Here is a 7,605-nt window from a genome sequence, read left to right as displayed (position 1 = left end):
ATCAACAATATGACATGCTGATGACACCTGGAAGTGTGAATATAAACAATATGATATGCGGATGACACCTGGAGGTGTCAATATAAACAATAAGATATGCGGATGACACCTGGAGGTGTGAATATAAACGATATGATATGCGGATGACACCTGGAGGTGTGAATATACACAATATGATATGCAGATGACACTTGGAGGTGTGAATATAAACAATATGATATGCGGATGACACCTGGAGGTGTCAATATAAACAATATGATATGCAGATGACACCTGGAGGTGTGAATATAAACAATATGATATGTGGATGACACCTGGAGGTGTGAATATAAACAATATGATATGCGGATGACACCTGGAGGTGTGAATATAAACAATATGATATGCGGATGACACCTGGAGGTGTGAATATAAACAATATGATATGTGGATGACACCTGGAGGTGTGAATATAAACAATATGATATGCGGATGACACCTGGAGGTGTGAATATAAACAATATGATATGCGGATGACACGAGGTGTGAATATAAACAATATGATATGCGGATGACACCTGGAGGTGTGAATATAAACAATATGATATGTGGATGACGCCTGGAGGTGTGAATATAAACAATATGATATGTGGATGACACCTAATTACTAATTGCCACTTCAGAAGAAGCACTCCAACAACTAGTTACAACAATTCAAGAAGAAAGCGAAAATTTTGTCATGGGGATTATGCAAAATCTCTGGCTGGACAAGCTGCCTATACTTTTGTGAGAAGTGTGAAGAACACCTTTGCATAGACCAGTGTTTCTCAATTTTTTTTAGTACATCGCCCCCTTTTCGTTATTGAAGTAAAATTTCGCCCCCCCCTAATTCTGTCAAGTAAAATAAACATTGATAATAGAGTGATAGACAAATTTAGTTTTAGGAATTTAATCAACGAAATTGACAGTAACATGAATACATGATAATGTTCAATGGGATGGATGAGCTTGGTGACTTTTACAAAGTTTTGAAATGTTTGGCGACATCTTCGTAAGATAGAGTCGAAAATCATCCCGTTTATGAACTGGCAAGCATGTCTTTGCTTTGAAAGCATCAATGCCACAGCCGAAAACCCCTTTTCAACCATATATGAAGTAGGAAACGACAAAATCCACATTCTAGCTTCTTTCCAGAGAAGCTCATATTTGCCAGCAACCTGGCACCAAAACAAATCGTATCGATCATTTCTGAATTTCACTCTTGACTCATTGTTTGTTTGTTTTTCATATCTTTACCCTGCACTGGGGGAAAGCGGACTTGAGCCCTATGCATCGGTGTACGCCTTCCGACGTACACCTGACCCACGCTGCAGCCGACGGCAATGACTGTTTCCGGTTGTCTACTCTACTTGTGACTTAAATTTGGTACTACCCAATACCCATTACTCGAAATCGATCACTGGGTAGAGGCAATTATCGTAAAGTTTCTTGCCCAGAGAAACAACAGCAAGTGCGGGTGGCTGGAGTCGAACATGCACGCTCTCGACTGCGAGCCCAACGCGCTAACCACTCGGCCACTGCTGCAAACATTATCTGTTTGCATATCAATGAACTGCTCTTGAAGTTCCACTTTTACAGTATGGCTGTAAGTTCGCTAGAAAATGGTTGCACCACTCCGTTTGGAACATGGATGTCCACGAGATCTAGAAAGCGAAGTTTCATGTCTTTATGAAGCATGTGTAAGTGTGAGCAGTATTTTTCCGTTGTTCTGTAATAATATTCTCGCTCAAATTGGGAAACTGAGTTAAGACATTTTGACCTGCGCTTTTATATTTTTGACGCATTTCATCACAATATTCAGTGATTCATGCAGTTCAGGACTGAGCTAATACGGGCAACCAAATGCTCACGGTGAATTACACAATGTATTGCAATAAGTCCAGGAATTGCTCTTTTCATCAGTGCAATGAACCCTCGATGCTTTCCAACCATTGCCCGAACACCATCAGTTGCGCATTGTAGAATATTCTTTAGTGGAACCCCCTTCTCTTCGTAGAAGTTTTTCACTGTGCATTAAAGATGCTTGATGCCCGAATATCTGTAGGAAGACTGAGCGCAAAAATTATTTCTTGTTCTCATATTATGAACAAAACGCACATATCCAAGCAGCAGCGATACATAGTCGGTCAAGGTGGAATCATCTATTTGCAGTAAATGGTTTACGCGTTGGAATGTTGTTAGCGCGTTGGACTGTTATTGGTGGTTTGATAAATTCGCCCCCTTCGAGTGTTTTCGCCCCCCTATCGCCCCCTTTGATTTTTTCGCCCCCCTTGCGCTCAAAATCGCCCCCAGGGGGGCGATTTCGCCCACTTTGAGAAACGCTGGCATAGACAAAAGGAAACACTGTTTTGAAATTCCACAAAGAATGAACAATTTTGTGCTGTTTGAGTGAAAATAAACTAGTTGCTTGTTATTGCTTATTCTGTGCTTTTGTTTCTAGAGCGCCTGACGTTACAGATCTGCTACGTTTCAAAATTCTGTAGGTAGTGCGAATGTGCCTGACGTAACAGATTTGCTACGCTTGAAAAAAATTAAAGTAGGCTACTCGAAATTTTTTTTTTTTAAATAGAGCATGTTTTGACTGGACTAAAATATTTTCAAAAAATAGAAAACAATTTTTTTTTCAACTAAACGATAAATTTGCCCATATAGGGTTAAAACTGAATAGACTGCAAGCATGATCGTTATTAAGAAACACAAGGAATCAGTAGCGCACCCAGAAAAAAATTTAGGGGGGGGCTAATTCAGAAATGTCGGCCGAGTGATTTGCGATAATAGTGACAGTAGGCCAATGCCCATCAGTGCCGGTCTTTGGGGTGTGCAAACCGTGCGATCGCACAGGGCCCACAAATTAGGGGGCCCGCAATCTACTCAGAAAATGCAGTAATTTTGTTATTTCCAATGGAAAAATTCAACAAAGTGAATTCAACAAAGGAATTAGCAACAAGAAAACATAGAGACTCAACGGGTGCAACCTTTTTTGTCCCCTGAATATTTCGTATCCTGAAAAGATCGAGAAAAAACAACAGAGCCGAAGTCGCTGATCGGAGTTGCCGCAAACATTTCAAAATTTCTCTTGATCTTTTCAGGGGACGAATTAAGTCGAAATTTGATTTTGTTACTCCGATTTCAGGGTACGGAATCGCGGTAAGAATTTTTTAGAGGACTAAATAGGTTGCATCCAAATCAACATAGAGACATAGCTTTATATTTCCGAAAAATGCTGAGGAAAGCATGATCTTATCCTTTTGCTATGCCACCGGACAGCACCATTTTACAATAATATTCATACCCAAATTTTTGTTGAACATGCTCTCAGAATGCCCCAAATTCAAAGTAATTTTTCAAAATTATCTAGGGGAGGACCCCCAGACCCCCCGCCACAGGGTGGCCTTCGGCGATGACGCCGTCAGGCTTCGCCCGCTGACCGTAAGACCACCCCCTCCCTTTTCAAAATATCTAGCTTCGCTACTGAATTGGATCATTGTCATTGGGGCCAGCAAAGTATATTGCGCACAGGGCCCGAAATACCCTAAGACCGGCACTGTGCCCATCCCTTTGATTAATATTTAAAGGCACTCACGGCCCACTACCCACCGGTTTGCCGATACATCAGGATTCGTTCTCTCAAATCAGATTAGAAGTTGGCCTAGTGAACCCCACGCTATTAGAACCATCAACACTCTCATCCCTACGTCCACTCTCGCAATCTTTTATAGATCTCAACTTTTCGTCATCTAGGCCTATGACAAGATAAAATTAGCTTTCCGTTTGCCAACACAGATAAGTGCGAAACCAACAACTAGCACGAAAACAGTTTGAAACAAAACACTAATTTTGTAAACAGTAAATTTGATGTGGACGTTTTTTCTATTTACAAAACATTCAAAATTAGTTCGTATTTTCAATTAAAGTCCCAGACGCCTTCGTCTCTCTGCTCAAATGTCGTAGGCCTATACAGTTTTACATGTCCGTGTGCTTCGGCATTGACGTATGACGCTATGGTACATCGGTATGTCCAGTTGTCCACCAGACATTTGACCACGAGAGCATCTGAGCTTTAGGGAGTAGAAAGGTGCCATCAAAGACCATATCACGAAGTGTTCTTTTTGCACAGATCAAAAATTCTCTGCTGACTCATTTATAATTTTACGCAAAAAAAATCCCAATTTGACACCAAAATTCAGGAAGCACTGTTAACGCCATACGCTACAACCCAAATTTAAACAAACAATTATTTGCTGGAGGCGCGTCCATTCTCCTCAACATTTACTTGATGTATCACGTTCCCTGTGGTGCAAATTTTTTTGTAGTTATTTATGTAGTTGCCTTTTCCTAATGTAAATTTACCTTTTACCTAAATTTACCAAATTTACCTTGCAACGATCATGCTGCTAAAAGCGAAACTCAATCAATTGCATACCTTCAAGAAGTTGAAATTTATTGCATTTATTAATTATTTTCTGATTCTTGATTAGGGCTTAAAATTAAGCCGAAAACATTCGACTGTTAAAACTATTTGTACTGTAATTATGTAAAATATATTGTTATAATGCTCGGGCCTGTTGTATTGTTGTGTCTTATTCATATCTAACCTCTAAGCAAAAGGTATAGCCTAGCCTACATAGGGAACATACAAAAACTTTATTTTTTGTGGCGAGTTTGGGGGGGGCTTGAGCCCCCTTAGCCCCATGCTGGGTGCGCTACTGCAAGGAATAGAGTCGCTGTCGTATGACTCCATAGGCGTATCCAGGGGGGGGGGGGGCGAAAGGGGCCATGGCCCCCCCAAATTTCCAAAGTTTGGATTCCGAAGTTGAACTCTTTGTTGAAAATATAATATACTTTGTATAAATTTATATCGTTTTCCAAGACATCTGGCTATTAACACCCCCCAGGACTTGTTTTAGACACACAGAAAGACACCAATGAATTTTACAAATCGTAAATCGCGCAAAGTTTATGCGATTTACACTTCTTTTAACTAATCTGTGGAAGCAATTTCAGAATCGCTTACTCTGTTGGGTTTTTGTGCAGCTGAGTTTTTTGCGTTCTCTAATTTTAGCTGCAGTTTTTGCCCGTTCGTGTGTAACAGCTACCTTTAATATGTTAATAGCTGTTTATCTGCTGATAAATTTCATACGAATATTACCCTGAAAGTATTTCCAGAAAGCGCTATAATCCATTATTTGAATGTAATTTTGCAAAAATTTTCCGCGGGGGCATGCCCCCGGACCCCCCTAGAATACGCGTGCCTTCGGCACGCTCTAACCTCCCACTACCTTTATTGCTTCCCTTGCTTAACCCACCAAGATACGCCACTGCACATCACGTGGCGATGTCTCAAATCAAACACTTTGTCGTTCTCTTCAATTCATCAAATATTTGGCCCCCCCAAAATTTTTTTCTGGCTACGCCACTGTATGACTCTACGATGATTCGTATCCAGAGAGTTTCAAACGCCGCAACTCTGACGACAAATGTAAGAAACCTAAACATGACGTTGCCAAGACGAATATTTACGCAATATCTACGTAACGTCAACGTCAGAGAGAACACATTACAACCTTCCCGAAACGACAATATGTTTGTAGCAATGGAAGTTCAAATAGCGAATGGGAATAATACGTTGAGGATTTTATAGACATCTAGCATTGAGTGATATAAAGAAAAATGTAAAAGATTACCAGCGTCAGTGACCTACGGGCCTTACACAAATTCAATGGTTAGTTGTGGTTTTGTGGGTATCTTGCTGCTAGAGGTGTAGTCAGGGAGGGGCAATTGCCCCCCTAGAAGTATTTTTACATATGCAATCGATTAACAAAACAGACTTGTAACTGTTGACCAATAGATATTATTGACTGTCAGGTCTCGTCATGGGTTACCGTTCGGTAAGGTTACCGTACTGTACTTCAATTGCTTCACTGGATAATCATTTACTTTCCTCATCTCTATTCTTCCAAAGCTGAGGCTGGCGAGTCAATTGCTTGTTTGCTACATGCGGCAACCGCAGACTTGGATTCTTGATATGGGTTTCTTTGAATTGTTCTGTCTTTGCGAATTCTTTACCAATTTCGAAAATTTTTGGATTGAAATGACCACAATTAAATTTCTTTCTTAATTTGTCTAGATAGATGGAGTCACCATGGGTGTACTGTACACTGTACAGTGTACACCCATTGGGCCCGACTGGCAAACTTTTTCTTGGCACACATCGAAACCAAAATATTTGAATTCTATCGTGATTTTTATCCCAAACTGTATTTATGTTATGTCGATGATATTTTTGCCATTTTTGATGATGATGAATCGTGCTCAAAATTTTTAAACCTCTTAAACTCGCAGCATAAAAATATCGAATTTACACTTGAAAAATCTAATGATACTATCGCTTTTCTTGATGTTGAAGTTGAAATTAAACACAATTCTTTTGACACCTGGATTTGGCGAAAACCTACCAACACTGGCTTGCTTTTAAATTATAATGCTCTAGCCTATGCCCTAACAAATAGAAATCTGGTTTAATTTTGTGTCTGTTGTCTGGTGCTCGTTTGGTGTGTTCTGATAATATCAGTTGCAGAGATGTAGCCTACGTATACGCCGCAAATTCTACGCCGCATACTTGCGGCGTAGACTTTTTGTTTGCGCTAGCGCTTGCGGCCACATTTTTTTGGAAAGTTTACGCTTGAGGCTACGCTGTAAAGTTTTCGCGTTTTTTTTAGCGCATAGCGTCAACGCATACTTTTTAATGTCTTTTTTTCGCTACAACACGCCAATACCTTCCAGCGCTGAAGTTGAAAGAATGTTTTCAATGGGCAAAGACAAATTGGAACTATAAAACACAGCAAAATGTCAGATGAACACTTTCAGATGCTTGTGTTTCTTCGTGGAAATTCAAAATAAAAGTTGTTTGTTTCGAGTGGTTTAGCCTATACCGTGTGAATGTTTGGGCACCTAGCAAACAAAATTAGTTTACGCTAGTGTATGCGCTGACGTTGACGCTGCCAACTTTTTTCACAAGTTGCGTTGACGCATACGGCGTATGTTTTTTCGAACGTTTGCGTTTACGTTGACAGCGTCAATATTTTTTGTATGCGCGTACATCACTGATCAGTTGTTTCAGAAGAAATCAAGAAATCGAAAAATATGTTTTATTTAAATGGATATCCTTTTCACTTTTTCAATAAAGTCTTAAACACCTTCATGGCTGATGAAATAAAAGACACGCCTAAAGAAGTAGATTTTAGTTATTTTATTAGTATACCCTTTTTTAGGAAAAGATTCAACAAGCTTTGCAAAAAACCTAGCTAAACTTATAAAAAAGAAATTTTCATGTGACATTCATCCTGTGTATAAAACATTTAAAGTGCATCAATATTTTCAACTGAAGTCGCCTACCCCTTCGCTCTTTCTTCGAATGTTGTGTATAAATTTAGTTGTTTGCGTGACGCAAACCAGACATAGGCTACATTGGTATTAGTCTGAGCGTAAAACGTATTGATCTGGAATAAATTGCGACCTTAACAAATTAGGTATCGTTAGAAAGCTTAACTCCTCTAGATTAAGATT

The sequence above is a fragment of the Aplidium turbinatum genome, chromosome 3 (genome assembly GCF_918807975.1).
Source record: "Aplidium turbinatum chromosome 3, kaAplTurb1.1, whole genome shotgun sequence".
NCBI classification, from domain to species: Eukaryota; Metazoa; Chordata; class Ascidiacea; order Aplousobranchia; family Polyclinidae; genus Aplidium; species Aplidium turbinatum.
Note: the sequence above shows the minus strand (reverse complement) of the source record.